Source organism: Eschrichtius robustus, chromosome 17 (assembly GCF_028021215.1).
Source record: "Eschrichtius robustus isolate mEscRob2 chromosome 17, mEscRob2.pri, whole genome shotgun sequence".
Taxonomy (NCBI): domain Eukaryota; kingdom Metazoa; phylum Chordata; class Mammalia; order Artiodactyla; family Eschrichtiidae; genus Eschrichtius; species Eschrichtius robustus.
This window is the reverse complement of record NC_090840.1, coordinates 3,994,658-4,012,793: the sequence shown is the minus strand read 5'-3', so window position 1 is coordinate 4,012,793 and position 18,136 is coordinate 3,994,658. Positions and strand designations below refer to the sequence as shown.

At 36.9% G+C, this 18,136-nt stretch overlaps 1 pseudogene; it reads right to left on the bottom strand.

Moving 5' to 3' along the window:
- LOC137751009 (uncharacterized) overlaps positions 1–18,136 on the bottom strand; it is a 70,918-nt pseudogene that overhangs the window by 21,369 nt on the left and 31,413 nt on the right.

Here is an 18,136-nt window from a genome sequence, read left to right as displayed (position 1 = left end):
CTGTTACTTGTTCTCACTCCCTCCTGCGGCTGCAGGGGTCCCAGCAAAGCCTTGCCTGAACCTCTTGTTTGGCCTCTAGTCAATTTCTATTGATTACAGAGGCCAAGAACCCTGGTCCGTATCACTACCAAAATTTCAGGTGGAGAATTTTAGACAACCATATCAATGAGTCACTAAACAAGTTACAATATAAAGAAAACACTACGATGGAAGTGGCAGAAGGAAAATACATATGATAAGAGTTCCGTGCAGAACCTTCTCCACGAGAGTGCTGTTAAATAACAAAAAATCTACTGAGTAAATCTTAAAGATCTAATTGGCTTTACTGAATGATTCATGACCCAGGCAGCCTCCCAGGTAGCAAGTAGAGGGGAGCCTCAGAGGGCTGCAGAGAGGGAGAGGTTTTTAAAGGCGAGACAAGGGAGTCATAAACAAACAAATAAAAAGACGATTTCGGATTAAGTCATCTCCCTTTGGGGACAAAAGGGTCTTATTAGGTGGGTTACCTCGTCTTCCTTTGGGGATGGAGAAGGCCCATGTGACAGATTACCTCATTGGAGCTGAGGTAATTCCAGAAAATTCCTGACCGACCAGTTAAGACTACATTTCTGGAGGAGGGTAAAACTTCAGTTAGGTGAGGTATTAAGTCCCAGTTTGGCGACATGGTCTAGCGTAAGTGACTCTGTTTGGGGCCTGTGGTCTTCTTTCTAATAATACCAACGTAAAGGTGAAACATCAATGTTGTTTAAAGGGTGGACGCCATTAGGAGGTGGAGAGTCCTCCAGCCGTGACGCGGGTCCATATGCACCAAACAGGTGGCCACACGGGACCCACAGGAGGAGCCCTCACTGCCCTCGATGTCCCATGGCCACACCAAGGGGCCAATCTGGGCTGTGCCTGGTGGGTAAAAGCGTTAAATTTAGACTAGAAATGCTTCAGTCCTGGCCAATCTGTTAATGACACTAAAGGAGTCCTTAGATCATTTTCATGGGTCAGTTTTAGGTAAAGACACGCTACTATTGTTTGCTTGTCTGATTATTCAGGGGTTAAGGGTGTCATACAAATACGAGAAAGCTAGCTCAGCCTTTTCCAGGCAACAGACACCCAAGCCTATGAGTCCATCTCCTCTCCTAGCTCTCCTTGCTGATCTTCTTACAAAATCAGGAAATTCACCTTTGGCCAGAATTATGGCACATTTTCCTGTGATTTACAGAGTACTCAGGAGGCTCTGGCTTCCTGGAAAGGCTCTTTAAAATTTCAGATCTTTTAGCGATAACTTTCCAATGCAATAATTTTTCTAAACCCTGAGAAAACCATAATACAGGCTTTGAATTTTTAACAGAAATACCGAAAAGCTAGAGACCTGTATAGAATGTTTGAGTCCCCGATTTTAGGAGGCAGATGGACAAAAGTAACTGACCTTCAAGTACGTCATAAGCCAGGGAGACCTCTAAAACCTTACTTTAAGCTGAAGATTTTTACCGATGTTTTAAAAAAAAGAAGTGACAAGATTTCCTGTGCCGCCCTCAAGGATCGCAGCCACCTCCCCGTGTGTGGGCGCCGATAGCGAACTGCACGCGTCAGGAGAGCCGCTCGTTCTGTAAGTACTGAAACACTTCCATTCTACAGGCTCTGGAGCTGCGGTCTGATCCGCCACTTCGCCCTAGCGCTCGGGCTGCTCCGGCCTGCGAGAGCCCGGGGGGCCAGGGCCCACTCCTGGTGTTGTGGGGTGCGGGCTGGACCCCTGCAGGAGGAACCGGGTCCCGATAACACGGGCATCCGTGCTACCTCCCCGTGCTAACAGCCCCCGGGCTCCGCTGCTCCTTGCTCTGCCTCTCAGCTGTACTCGCAGGAGCGGCACGGACTGAGCTCGCGGTTAAAGGCCGGGTTCTGACTCCCGCGGACCTGTCCTTTCCCGTCTGCCCTTTGAGACAAGGGTGTTCTCTGTTCAGCTCCTGCTTCACACACAGGTGCCCCCTTACGAGGCCTCAGAGGAATGGCCCCAGCCGTTGGGACAAATCACATGCAGTCGAGACGTGGCATGCTCATTTGCAAAAGGCCTGGGGCGTCTCTGCACTGGGCTCTGCAATGGACTGAACGCCTACTTTAATGCTCTAAATATCAAATTCCATGCAATCAAACCGTGACCATCAGACCTCACCGGCTTCTCCATTTTGGCTCTGTCCCAAAGCAAACAGAATAGATGCCTCTGCGTTTTTCAAGTTATTAAAAATCTTTAAGAAGTGACACTTGAGTTTAAAACACCAACACATGGTTGCCGGCCTCAGTTCCAAAGTGCACAGGGAAGCCTGAACCTAGCTTCTCATGCTGAGAAGCCCATCGGGGAAGGGGTGGGGCTCCTCATGCTGGTTAAGGCACAGGACAGGCTGAGAGGACACGATTCCAGACCCAGTCCCTCACCCGGCAAGCTGCCAACAAGACTGGTTCTAGCAAAGTTGCCGAAGTAGAAAAGCTGTGGACTGGAGCTAAGGGAGCCGTCACCAGCTATTCTGAGACCCCGTACCAGGTGAAATCTTGCGTGCAACAAGATGAACCTCATAATAAATAAGATGGAAATTCTCTCCAACCTAGTGGGATAGGGGCTTAGAGGTAGATTTAATTTGATTTTAGAAAAATAAAGTAACAGAACATTTTTTGAACTCTTAATTTAATTGGGTAGATCCCATATCCACTACATTCATATTTATTAAGCTCTTATTGACTAGGACCTTTACTAAGCAGAATGTGCTACAAAATACAGTAGGGGGTAACTTTCTGAGTCCAGAGCAAAGAAAAGTTTTCATGAAGGCAATGTGACTGATTAATCACTTAGCCTTAATTTCAGCCTTACAAATTACATGGGTTTTCTTTTTCAGTAATTATTATTATCCTTAAGTTAACAAACATGCATGAGTAAAAGAGCACTGTGTACATTATGTAACATCACACGAGAAAGCCGTAGAATGAAAGCTGAAGTCAGATGGCCTGGGCTCATCCTGCTTCCACACTTACGAGCTGAGACCTTGGGCAGCTAGTCCTTCCACAGGCAGGCTCCTCCTCTGTCAGGAAGGGATAACAATGCATTCTCCCAAAGGGCAGATACAAAGGCTGATGTTGTAACACACATTAAGCACTTAAAACAGCGCATGCTACCCTATGCCTTCTCATTTTTCAAAATAAATAATATGCATGTATTTTTAAAAGACATTTTTAAAAGCCTTATATATTAAAAGCTCCGTTTCAAACCTAGACTAACAAAGCATAGTTACGTGAAATTATTGTTTTTTTCCTCAATAATGTGGTCCCCCAAGGGGCCTTTGAGAAGTCAGATTGTCTCTCTTAGGAGGTTCATTAAAATTTTGAATGTTATCAGAGACGTGGTCTACTTTTTCTCTTCGAAATTCTAATTGCTGAAATTTAGGACCATTTACGTATCAGTTTCTCAAAAATTGGTGAGGCAAAACAGAACAATGAAAAAAGTGAAAGTAAAAGCCAAAGGAAAATATAAACTGATAATCTTATAAAAGTGCCTTATGCAAAAATATATTATATACGGATACAATACGATTGACAAACAGCAAAAAGAAAAATTTCTATGTACCATTCCAGTGACAGAGCCATTGTCAAGAGCCAGAGAAAGATGCCTCATTTCATGACTTTGGAAAATGCATACATTTCCTTTGTTGAAAATAACATCAAAGAGACCTATAAAACGTTTTAAGTATTAGCAAGTAATTCGTGCTTTTAAAGCTTTTCTTCCTATTCAATTCTACATTGAAACCTCCTAATAATACATTCTATAATATCTCTCAGCTAAATGTTTTTAATTAGTCAAAAGGTAGAATGCCAGTAACCCTTAATAATCTACATGCTGCTTGGCAATTTGGTGGAATTTCCATGGAAAATCTCTAATGCCTTCTTCCCATGCTAGTCAGTAAGCCCCTGAGACCACCCCACCCCAAGTAACACTCAACGGAACTGTTTCCAGAAAGATAGATTATCCTAGTGTAAAAACCCATTTCTGTTCTATAAGTCTCAGAGACTTGAGGTAAAATAAATGGATGCATTATAAAATTAAATATATATTATTTGGGCATTGGTAACTAGTTTGTATGATTATGATGATAAAGATTATGTCATCATATATTTGATGGTTTTTAGCTTTCAGTATACCTTTACATGCCATTTTATCTTGAAATGTAAGCTTCTTGGGGGCATGAATTTTTGTCTACTCTGTGTATAGCTATATACCAGCTCTCAGAACAATGCCAGACACAGTAGGTGCTCAGAAATATTCTTTAGATAAGATCACTAAATTAGATCCCCAAATACAAATACGAATACTGATCTCACTTACATGTTAAATCTAAAAAACAAAACAAAATAAAAACAGACTCACAGATACAGAGAACAAATGGGTGGCTGCCAGAGGGAGGGAGTAGAGGGGGAGGCAAAATAGGTGAAGGAAATTAAGTGGTACAAACCTCCAGTTACATAATAATTAAGTTACAAGAATGTAATGTAACTATATCCTTGTCAGCCTTGTAATATAGCATAAGGAGTATGGTCAATAATATTGTAATAACTTCGTGTGGGGACAGATGCTTGCTAGACTTCTCATGGTGATCATTTCGTAATGTTTGCAAATGTCAAATCATTACATAGTACACCTGAAACTAACATAACATTGTATGTCAACTATCTTTCAATTAAAAAAAAAAGGTAAGTATTCAAAACTTGTTGAAAAACAAAAAAAATTAGAAATCTCCTTTAAATTATAGAGTTAAGGAGCTATTCACCATGAGTAAAGAGTTTATAAAATAAGAATGGAAATACTATTTAGTTTTAAGAAAATGTGTTTATTCAAGTAACATAACTCTAAGCCCAACATGAAAAAACGTTTTGAATCCAGTAGATGCCAAAGAGAAATGTCTTCGCATTCATTTTTCATTTTTCAATCATCTTAATAGGGTTCTTAGTAAAATTAGAAATAGATTACTCTCTTACCACTGTACGGGACAAGTATGTAAAAATCACTAACCACATCACAAGCAACGTAAGGGGGACCCTCCTTTCCCCATGCGATGCTCAACACTCCCTTCCACTGAGACCAGAGAAGAGGGTGCAGCCCTTAGGCTGGTGACTGAACGGAGCGAAGTATTCCAGCTGTGCCCTTTCTATCCCAGGGGAGCCGCCCTCACGAAGGCCCTTTCTCTAGCGTTCTCCGTCACCGGTGAGCGCAGCCCCCCTGGGGAAGCCTGTGGTTGCCCAACACTGCCTACATTTGGGGAGGTAAGCTTGTCTCATTCTGGGGACAGTTAGCAAGTCCTGTGGGCTCACAAACAGAGCCAGTACCCCCACTTGATTCCATCAGTAATAAAGCTGAGATTTTGATTTCTATTCGTCTGTGTTCTGTATCTTATCTCTTAATTGATTCTGTACACAGGAGCGGAAGAAAATGGTATTATTTATTGACGCCTTTTCAAATACCCAACTCTTAAAAAACAATAAAAACATCCCATTAAAATTAATCACAAAATGAGAATGCCAATATTACCAACATTATTTCACTTTCTTAAGGATGTTCTTGCCAGTAGAAAAGTGCTTAAAACCAAATCAATAGATATAACTATTGGGAAGTAGTAGATAAATTTATTATATTTGTAAAATCTGAAAAAACTCTTTAAATTAATTAGAGTGGAGTAAAGTGGTACGATTCAAGATAAATATATATCTAGACCAGTGCCTGACATATAATAGGCACTTAATAAATACTGAATGAACAAAACATATAAAAACTACAGATTTCTATATATTTGTATATATGTTAGCTTTATTATGGAAAAAGGGGTTATTTACAATAGCAACCAAAAGCCTTGGAGCAACACTAATAAGACGATGTAGTACCTATGTGAAGAGAGAAAAAATGAATGTATATATACACACACACATACGTGGAGTCCTGAATTAATAGATAGAGGCCTAGCTTGGTGCCCAGAGTGAGACTGATAGTCTTCCTGTAAAGAAACCATTGCAGGAGATTCTCTCCATCATAGTCTGAGAGCTTATCTTATGTAAAAATAAATCTTGCAGCAGATTGTTTTTGCCCAAACAAATGGACAGACCTGGGTGCAATTTGGTTAAACAAAATTCTGTAGTTTTATAACTGCCAATACACCACAGACACAGGCAGCTGGGGCCTAAACTATATATGTAAATATATGTAAGCACAAAACCTTCACCTCTCTCACCAAAACACAAAACAAATCAAAACAAAAAAACCGTGCTGTTGGAATACTGCAAACAACGACTGGATCTACAGCTAGCTGAGATCATTGGTAAATAAATCGTTAAAGAACAAATAGGTTCACTTAATCTGAAAGAGGGATAGAATCTATAAACCAAACTTTCTTGGCTAGAACTTCCTGTTACTTCTCAATATGACTTTCAGACAAAGCCAGTCTAATAATTCAGATGGGCATGTATTTCTTATTGTTGATGTTAATTATTATACATTTTATATTTTTTTGCTGCTACTCTGAATAAGATCTTTTATATCTCATATTTTCAATGTAAGAAAAACAGCCTCCAGTTATTGTATATTGATTTAAATTCTAATCGCTTTATAAATTCTCTTCATTCATCCATTTTTCAGTTGATCTTCCTTGCATTTTAATAGACATTTCTATCACCTGTAGGCAATAAATTCACGTTCTTCTTTCCAAAATTATAACTTTAAAAAAATATATATACAAATGCTTTCCAAAGAATGACTATTCTCATAATGAGAAAAACCCTTATTGTATTTCTAATTTTAATGGATTTCATTGTTTATTAAGTGGTCATCTTGAGTTAAATAATTTTAAAGTATTTTTTCTGTTCCAGATTTTCAAAGAATTTTTAATAATGGTATTATTTGACTGTTTACAAATAATTTTTCTGCTTCAACCTTCTGAGGTGATGTATTTTATTAATAGATTTCCTAATACTGAACTATCCTTCAATTTCCTGGCATGAGCCCTACTTAGTTGTTATACATTAGTCCTTTATTATACTTCTTGATTCACTTTGTACACATTTACCTTTGAATACCTGCACATGCATGTAGCAGTGCTGCTGGTCTACAGCTGTTCTTCTGGAGAATGCAGACTCCATGGGATACTCACATTGTGCCACCAACAGTGAATATCCTCAGAAGTAACATAAATTCAATTTTATTTGGATATTTGGGGTAGGGCAAAATGAGAAATTTATCTGTCAAATTAAAATACTGTCTTCATCTGCTTGGGCTGCTATAACAAAATACCACAGACTGGGTAGCTTATAAACAACAGAAAATTATTTCCATATTTACCATAGAAAATACCCAGTACAGCACTTGATACATAGCAGGTCCACCAAATATATTTACAAAATTGAATTAGTTGCCATATAAGTGTTAGTTGGGCACATTAACACATCCTTTTATTGTTGTACCAGAGCATTCACTGTCCTACAAGCCTGCCTGACTCCCTGCAGAAATGGAATATTACCTTAGTATTTACCGTGGATCGGAGCCCAAACTCTGTAAAATTAGTTGTCAACTGACAGAAAAATAAGATGCAAAAGACTTGGGTCTGGTCAAAATATAAATGACTTTTGCCCAAGAGAGAAAATAACCTCAAAGTTATGTTTTTATTATCTTAGGACATTAGCCATATATTTAATTTAATTTATCAATCTTATTTATCATTCTTTTTGTTTTCACTGATTATAAGTATATATTTTTCAGTTTTGTGTAACTTCCTTTGAACCAGCTTTGTCAACTGGCTAATTCCCTCATTATTTAAACACGTGTCCACTATATATTGGTATGAGAACTTTGTTCTTAACATTTTGAAAGGTATATGTTGACACTTTTAAGTAAAAGAGTTTATTGTCTTGTTTCATATTTTTGGGTTTTTTTTTATCCTTTTTGTGGTATATGCACTTTTGTTAAAGGATTTTGTTTATCTTATGGCAATCTTACACAGTAGCAGAAAATGAAAATACTGGTCATCTCACAAAAATGATGGGAAAACTGAGATAGAAGCATGAACAAAATGGCAGCAGAAAACACAGCAAGGCTGCCAGGACAGTCTCCGGAAGGTGCCACTGCTGGCACCATCATTAGCACTTAACGGACTGTCACCGTCGGAGGACACTGCCGCTATGTCCACCAGCAGCGTTCTGGAACACTGCCACGTGTCACAGCGTATAAATCCCCAATTCCCCCAGTTCTTACGCATCATTCTTTCTAGCTTTCTAGGCAGAGCATCCACTTGAAAAAGCCTATATAATTTTGAAAAACAATACATCCACTTAAAATCTAAAGAATATTTGGGACAATATTTTAATTTCAGATAGTCAATACTTAGAGATCAGTTCGTTACGAGTTTTCCACAATTATTTTCTAGGTTGGTACAGGGCTTCACATGAACAGAGCAGAATCAGACCTTGAATATCTACCTATGGAAGACTCTTACCTGGTCCAAGCCCATCGTGGCCTATGACAATCTTGTACAAATTCTCAAGGTGCATGGCTTCTAGGGAGAAGGTGTCAATCTGTAACAAATCAAAAAAGTATAGTTAGATCCAGACTATGAGTCTGATTTCTAATGAGTATAAATTAAGATACAGCAAAAATTCATTGTGAAAGGGATTAGGTTCATTCAGTAAATACACAAATCTGTCTAAATTAAGAAAGTAAAGGTAAAACAATAATATTAATTTATAGAACATAATAACAAGTTTTCTAATTCTTCCTTCTTGCCTGTTTTTCATTATAAAAGCATAAATTTGAGGACTCTCTACAAATATGTTTTCAAATAATGATAACATAAATGTAATAATTATATACTAAATGTTTCCACTCATTTGAATTCAACAAACTCTTATCTGTCCTGAATGGAATTTTTTAGCAATGTTTATGGGTCATTTGCAAAAATAATGTTTCTAAAGTAATTTTAGAATACTGATGCAAAAATTATTGAAAATTTATAACATTTATCTGGAACAATGTCCCCATGCACTGCTACGATCAAAACTGTTCATGTCTGTGCTCCAATGGTTTGTGTATTCAGAATATGGGTATAAGTGAGGAGCCAGAGTTCTTTTGATAAAACCTACGATAATGATACAGGTTAAAATGCAAGAAAATACATGATGTAGCATAGCGGTTGAAAAATAATTCAAAAACAAAAAATAAGCTTTGCATTTCAGTGTCTTATATGTTTTGAAATATTTTCACACATAGCGATATTTTATCCTTAAAAGTCACTCAGTGAGAAAAAAACATGTCCACTCTACAGATAAAGAACAGTGAGGCACAGAACCAGTATTAGAGCTCAGTTCCTCTGATATGTAATCATACTACCTTCCTTTGCAATCACTCTGCCTCTGCATAAGTGGACTATAAAAAATATAAATAACAGATAAATCCATTAGCATTTATTTACAAAGAATACAGTCAATGCCTGATAAAGGTTAATGGATAACACTGCCATCTCTTTATCATGAAAGAGATCTGCTAGAAAAGGAGGACATCCTATGCAATAATAGAAAATACTAGCAAAGAAAATCATGAGTTACAATATTTATGATGATTGATGTAGAGAATGCTAAGAAAAAAAGAGGAAACGTAATGAAAATATGCTGATATACTTAAAATTATTTGGATTATCACAGAAAGCTGAGATAACTAAAATACAATGGGCCCTCTATAATTTACTCAGTTAAAAAAAATTAAATATTACTTACATATTAATATTAGTAATAGTAAAAACAAATAACATATTCAGTTTCTAAATTTGACAATGAAAGTTGTTATACGGTCAACCCATGAACAACACAGGTTTAGACTTCACGGGTCCACTTATACATGAATTTTTTTCAATAAACATGCACTACGGCACTACACAATCAGCGCAGTTGGTTGGATCCTCAGATGCGGAACCACGGATGTGGAGGGTCAACTGTAAAGTTATATGCAGATTTTCAACTGTGTGGGGGTCAGTGTCCCTAACCTCCTGTGTTGCTCAGGGTCAACTGTATATAGTAATCCTCATTTAACAATATAAAAGTAGGTGTAAAAATCAGACAATTGGGAATGACTTCAGCAAGATGGTGGACTAAGGAGAAGCAAGCCCTCATTCCTCATGGAGACACCATTTTAAGCACAGTGTATGGACTAGAATACTTCTGTGAAAATTCTGAACACCAGATAAGAAGCTGCAGCACCCAGTCCAATGCATAATGAAGAGGGGACTCCATCAAAATGGGAAGAAAAAGAAACAAAATGAAGAAAAGTGAAGAGAACCTAAGGGACTTTTGGAATACCCTCAAACGGAATAGTATATGCATTGGAGGAGTCACAGAAGGAGAAGAGAGAGAGAGAAAGGGGCAAAGAGCTTTTATGGACATACAAATTCAAGATCAATGAACCTGAACTAAGATAAACCTAAAGAGACCCAAACCAAGACACATTATAATCAAATTGTCAAAAGTCAAAGACAAAGAGAGAATCTTGAAAGCAGCAAGAGAAAAGTGACTCATCATCTGCCAGTGAGCTTCTGTAAGTTTATGAGTGGATTCCTGAGCAGAAATCATGCAGGCTAGAAGGCAATGGGATAATATATTCAAACTGCTGGAAGAAAAACCTGTCAACTAAGAATTCTATATCAGATGAAACTGTCCTTCAAAAATGAAGGTGAAATTAAGACTTTCCCAGATAAAACAAAAGCTGAGGGAGTTCATTTCCAGTAGACTGCCTTACAAGAAATGCCATAGGGAGTCCTTCAAGTTGAAAAAAAATAAAAAGGATAATAAATAGCAACACAAAGCTATATGAGTTGGAGAAAATATTTGCAAATCATATATGTAACAAGAGATTAATATCCAGAATATACAAAGAACTCCTTCAACTCAACAACAAATAAATAACTTGATTTTAAAATAGCAAAAGACTTGAATAAACATCTCTACAAAGATGATATACAAATGACCAACAAGCATATGAAACGATGTCAACCTAATTTAACATTAGAGAAATGCAAATCAAAACTACAATGAGATATCACCTCACACCCATTAGGATGGTTACTGTCAAAAACCAGAAAATAACAAGTGTCGCCAAGGATGTGAAGAAACTTGAACCCTTGTGCATTGTTGGTGGGATTGAAAAATAGTGCAATCGCTATGGAAAACGGTATACTGTTTCCTTAAAAAAATTAAAAATAGAACTTCCATATGATCCAGCATTCCTGCTGCTAAGTATATATGCAAAAGAATTGAACTGAGGATACCAATTCAATGGTATGCAGAGGACACCTACTGCATTACTCACAATAGTCAAAAGTTTGAGGGACTTCCCTGGCAGTCCAGTGGTTAGGACTCTGCGCTTCCACTGCTGGGGGTCCGGGTTCGATCCCTGGGCAGGGTACTAAGATCCTGCAAGACATGCTGGTGTGGCCAAAAAAAATTAAAAAGTAAAAAAACAAAAAAGTGTGAAATAACCAAAATGTCCATCAATGGATGAATGAATAAAGAAAATGTGGTGTATACATACAATGGAATATTATTCAGACTTATAAAGGAAGGAAATCTTGTTAGATTCTACAACATGAATGAACCTTGAGGACATTACGCTAAGTGAAATAAGCTAGTTCACAAAAAGACAATCATTGTATGATTCTGATTATATATTCAAATTCAGAGAGACAGCAAGTAGAATCGTTGTTACTAAGGGATGGGGGAAAGGAGAACGAGGAGCTGTTATTCAATGAGTGCAGAGCTTCAGTTTTGCAAGGTGAAAAATTTCTGGAGGTCTGTTGCACAGCAAGGTAAATATCCTTAGCACTACTGAACTGTGCACTTAGAAATACAGTTGACCCTTGAACAACATGGGCTTGAACTGCATGGGTGCACTTATGCATAGATCTTTTTCAATACTAAATACTACAGTACTACACAACCCACAGTTGGTTAAATCTTCGGATGTGGAACCCTGGATAAGGAGGGCCGACTGTAAGATATACGTGGATTTTTGACTGTGTGGAGGGTCAGCGCCCCTAACCCCTGGGTTGTTCAATGATGAACTGTAGCTAAGACAGCAAATTTTATTTTATTTTTTTACTACAAATTTTTAAAAATCAGACAAAGGACTTTTTGGTCACTTACTTGTCCTCTTAAAAAATTGAAGGGGTACTTCCCTGTTAGCGCAGTGGTGAAGAATACGCCTGTCAATGCAGGAGACACGGGTTTGAGCCCTGGTCTGGGAAGATCCCACATGCCACAGAGCAGCTAAGCCCGTGCGCCACAACTAAAAAAAAAAAAATTGAAGGAGCTCTTTGATTGAAATAGTTGTCTGGATCCTGTATCTCCTTTTTCCCCACAGACAGAAATGTAGCCATTTGCTACTGTTCCAGCATTCCAAAGCTCACCTGTTGCCACGTGCACTTCATATACTGTCACTGACACCAAAAGAAAATTAAGCTTTACATGCCAAGCATTACTCATGTGACAGAAAATTTACACATATCTAATCAAAAGCTCCGGGTCCGGGTAAGATAGGGTAACACACTCCCCTCAGCCTGTCTCACCAAATACAGCCGTAAAATCTTGACAGAATGCGTGGAGCAGCTACATGAAGGCTCTGAAAAGTAAACAGTAGCAGGAGAATTGGGGAATAATACCACAATTATCTACATGTATGTATACATAACATTTGTTTATATATAAGAGAAATGAATTATAGCAATGATACAACGGATAAGAGGAAAAGAATAGATTATTTTGTTATAAGGTATTCACATTACTCATGAAGACATTTAGTGTAATCTGAAAGTGGGCTTGGATTAGTTGTAACTGTATATTGGCAAACTCTAGCGCAACCACTAAGTAAAGTTAAAGAAAAAAAGTATAAGTGATATGCTAAAAAAGGAGAGAAATAGAATGATTTTCTCAGTTGAATGCTCACTTGAAGCCACGAAAGACAGAAAAAGAGTAAAAGATAAAAATAGGAATAAAGAATCAGAGCAACAAAAAGAAAACAGTAGCAAATACAGTAGATACTAATCCAATTATATCAATTATCACTTTGAACATCAATGGTCTAAAAGAACCAATTAAAAGACAGAGATTGTCAGAGTAGATCAAAAAATAAGACCCATATATATGTTGTCTATAAGAAACCCAGTTTAAAAATAAATACACACATAGATTAAAAGTAAATTGATGGAGGGACTTCCCTGGTGGTCCAGTGGGTAAGACTCCAAGCTCCCAATGCAGGGGGCCCAGGTTCCATCCCTGGTCAAGGAACTAGATCCTGCATGCATGCTGCAACTAAGAGTTTGCATCCTGCAACTAAGAAGTCTGCATGTTGCAACTAAGAAGTCCGCATATCGCAACTAAGATCTGGTACAGCCAAAATAAATATTTTTTTTAATGTTTTAAATTTTTAAAAAAGTAAATTGATGGAGAAAAATATACCCTGCTAACACTAATCTAAGGAAAGCAGAAGCAGTTATACTAATTTCAGACAGAGCAGATGTCAAACAGGAAATGTTATCAGGAATAAAGAGGGCATTACATGATAAAGAAAGGGTCAATTCTCCAAGAAGACATGATAATCCTTAATGTGTATGTGCCTAACAGAGCATCAAACTACATGAGGCAAAACTGATAGAACTGCAGGGAGAAATACATGAATCCACTATCATACTGAAGGCTTCAACACCCCTCTCAGAAATGGACAGATCCCGTAGGCAGAAAATCAATAAGGACATAGGTAAACTCAGTAACACTACTGATCAACAGTTTATAATACACATCAATAGCTTACTTCATCCAGCAACAGCAGAATGCACGTTCTTCCCACGCTCACAGGGGATATTCACCAAGATAGACACAGTCTGGACCATAAAACATACCTCAACAAATTTAGAAGAACAGAAATCATACATTGTTGGCTCTCAGACCACAGTAGAGTTAAACTAGAAATCAATGACAGAAAGATAACTGGAAAATCTCATAATGTATGGAGATAAAATAACACACTTCTAAATAACACATGGGTCAAAGAAGAAATCTCAAGAGAAATTTTTAAATGTTTCAAACTAAATGAAAATGAAAATACAACTAGCAAAATGTGTGGGATGCAGAAAAAACAGTGTTTAGAGAAAAGTTATAGCACTGAATACATACATTAGAAAATAAAAAAGATCTAAAATCAATCATCTAAGTTTCTACCTTAGGAAACTAGAAAAAGAAGAACAAATTAAATCCACAGTAAGCAAGAAGAAAAGAAATAAGACTTAGAGCAGAAATAAAATTGAAAACAGGAAATCAATAGAAAAAACTCAATGAAACCAAAAGCTGGTTCTTTGAAAAGATCAATAAAATTGATAAGCCTCTAGCCAGGCTAACTAAGAAAAAAAGAGAGAGGACACAAATTACTAACATCAGAAATGAAACAGGGAGAACCACTACAGATCCCATGGAAAATTTAAATGATAATAAAAGAATACCATGAAAAACTCTATGTCCACAAATTTGATAACCTAGATGAAGTGGACCAACTCCTTGAAAGACACACTGTGTCAAAGCTCACACAAGAAGAAACAGAATTTCAGCTTTGTGAGATCTGCTGCACAACAATGTGAATATACTGAAATGAAAGGTACACTTCAAAATGTTTAAGACAGTAAATTTTATGTTATGTATTTGTTACAATTTAAAATAATAATAATTATATATATATATATATATATACACACACACACACAGAGGACCTACTGTATAGCACAGGGAACTCTGCTCAATATTCTGTAATAACCCAAATGGGAGTAGAATTTGAAAAAGAATAGATACAAGTATATGTATAACTGAATCACTTTGCTGTACACATGAAACTAACACAACATTGTTAATCAAATATATTCCAATATAAAATAAATTTTTTTCTTTTAAAAATGAGAGATGAAGAAGCAAAAGTGACCTCTGCATCTATTACTAACAGTAAGTAGAATGGGGCACCTGGCAAACGCCTCCTACCAGGTGAATGTGTGGGCTGAGGAGGAAGAGTGTTGAGAAAAATACTCATAAATGTTGAGGGAAATGCTTATGAATGACGAGAACAGTGCTCACACAAGCCTTCACTTTTCAGCAAATGGAACTCTTCATATCTTTTCAAAAGTTAAAAATTTAACTTCAGAAACTTAACAAAGAGTTTATTACACCTTATTTAAAAACCACAAAGGAATCATCAGTCTCTGCAAATGTTTTAGCAGCTCATGGTCCCTATTAAGTTATACAAGTTATTATAAATCTAAACCTAATATTAGATTCTATGACATTATGGAGCTTTTCTTAATCTTTACATAGTATTTATTTCTTTAGAAAACTAAGATATCACATTTTTAAAGGAAAATGTTGTGAACTGGAGAAAAATCTGTTTTTATCAATTGCCCATATAATAATTCTCATATATCCTTCTCCTATTCTCTTCCAAAGTAGAAGCCAGCAGACACAAGAGCAAACAGCTCTTCTGGACAGAGTCGCCCTGAATTCTCGTGGCCACGAGCAGCGACTGACTCTGAGCACAGCCTATTCCTCAGCCACATTTACACGAGTCTTAAACACACCTCTGCTTTTGGCCAAAAGCTTAGGAAGTCATTGAGCAGTTCTGTTTTCATTTCCTAATCAAATAGATAAATTTTCAAAAATGAGATTGAGCCTGATAAGGAAAGCATACACTGATTTTGCATTTTTTTTTTCTCATCTCTCTTTTTTTTTTTTTTTTTTCACACACACACACTGTATTTTATTTTTACAAGGGATAAATAGACTGACACCAAGTATTGTACATGGATGACCACAACAAAAGCAACAATGATTGCAATTACCAAACACGAAACACACTCATACTATGTCATAATATTTACATTCAGTCCAGTAATCCTCCACTGTAACAGCTCCTTTACTTTGCAGTGAAAATTGATTTGTATATTCTTTGCCTCTGAGTCCTTGTGGGATTTTTTTTTTTTTTAATTCAGACAGAAAGTCACAAAAATTATACTCATCCTCATCAGTTCACTCAGTCCCATGTAATTAATTTTTTTTTTTTCATCTTGATCTTTTGTTAGCACTTTTATGAGTTCATCAGTTTTTCATTAGAGTTCTGAAAATGCTTATTCATTCAGTTCAGCAGTACAGTCAGTTACCAGAAACCTGTACTTGTCAGAGTCTTTTCCATGAATTTCTTGAAGATGAAACCCTTTTATAGGAACATATTTGCAAAATCATCAGAGTACACCCAGAACTGTCTGTAAATGACAAAAGACTTAAAAATGACCACGGTTAAAGATTTGACGAAAGTTCATAATAATGCAGTTGACAAGAAAATTAGTTATTTCTGAGATATACATTTTAAAGTAATAACTAGGATTATTACTTATAACATTATACCAGAACATATAAGATTTTTAGAAATTTCATGTAATGTCTGAAACATTTATATTAACATATTTCCATACATATTTCCATACACATACAAATATAAGATTTTTAGAAATTTCATGTAATGTCTGAAACATTTATATTAACATATTTCCATACAAATAACCCAATGAAAGTTTAGTATTAGTTGTTTTGTTTGTTTTTTTATACTGCAGGTTCTTATTAGGCATCAATTTTATACACATCAGTGTATACATGTCAATCCCAATCACCCAATTCAGCACACCACCATCCCCACCTCACCGCAGTTTTCCCCCCTTGGTGTCCATATGTCCATTCTCTACATCTGTGTCTCAACTTCTGCCCTGCAAACTGGCTCATCTGTACCATTTTTCTAGGTTCCACATACATGCATTAATATACGATATTTGTTTTTCTCTTTCTGACTTACTTCACTCTGTATGACAGTCTCTAGATCCATCCACGTCTCAACAAATGACTCAATTTCGTTCCTTTTTATGGCTGAGTAATATTCCATTGTATATATGTACCACAACTTCTTTATCCATTCGTCTGCTGATGGGCATTTAGGTTGCTTCCATGACCTGGCTATTGTAAATAGTGCTGCAATGAACATTCGGGTGCATGTGTCTTTTTGAATTACGGTTTTCTCTGGGTATATGCCCAGTAGTGGGATTGCTGGGTCATATGGTAATTCTATTTTTAGTTTTTTAAGGAACCTCCATATTGTTCTCCATAGTGGCTGTATCAATTTACATTCCCACCAACAGTGCAAGAGGGTTCCCTTTTCTCCACACCCTCTCCAGCATTTGTTGTTTGTAGATTTTCTGATGATGCCCATTCTAACAGGAGTGAGGTGATACCTCATTGTAGTTTTGATTTGCATTTCTCTAATCATTAGTGATGTTGAGCATCTTTTCATGTGCTTCGTGGCCGTCTGTATGTCTTCTTTGGAGAAATGTCTATTTAGGTCTTCTGCCCGTTTTTGGATTGGGGTGTTTGTTTCTTTGATATTGAGCTGAATGAGCTGTTTATATATTTTGGAGATTAATCCTTTGTCCGTTGATTCATTTGCAAATATTTTCTCCCATTCTGAGGGTTGTCTTTTCGTCTTGTTTATGGTTTCCTTTGCTGTGCAAAAGCTTTGAAGTTTCATTAGGTCCCACTTGTTTATTTTTGTTTTTATTTCCATTACTCTAGGAGGTGGATCAAAAAAGATCTTGCTGTGATTTATGTCAAAGAGTGTTCTTCCTATGTTTTCCTCTAAGAGTTTTATAGTGTCCAGTCTTATATTTAGGTCTCTAATCCATTTTGAGTTTATTTTTGTGTATGGTGTTAGGGAGTATTCTAATTTCATTCTTTTACATGTAGCTGTCCAGTTTTCCCAGCACCACTTATTGAAGAGGCTGTCTTTTCTCCATTGTATATCCTTGCCTCCTTTGTCATAGATTAGTTGACCATAGGTGCGTGGGTTAATCTCTGGGCTTTCTATCTTGTTCCATTGATCTATGTTTCTGTTTTTGTGCCAGTACCATATTGTCTTGATTACTGTAGCTTTGTAGTATAGTCTGAAGTCAGGGAGTCTGATTCCTCCAGCTCCATTTTTTTGCCTCAAGACTGCTTTGGCTATTCCGGGTCTTTT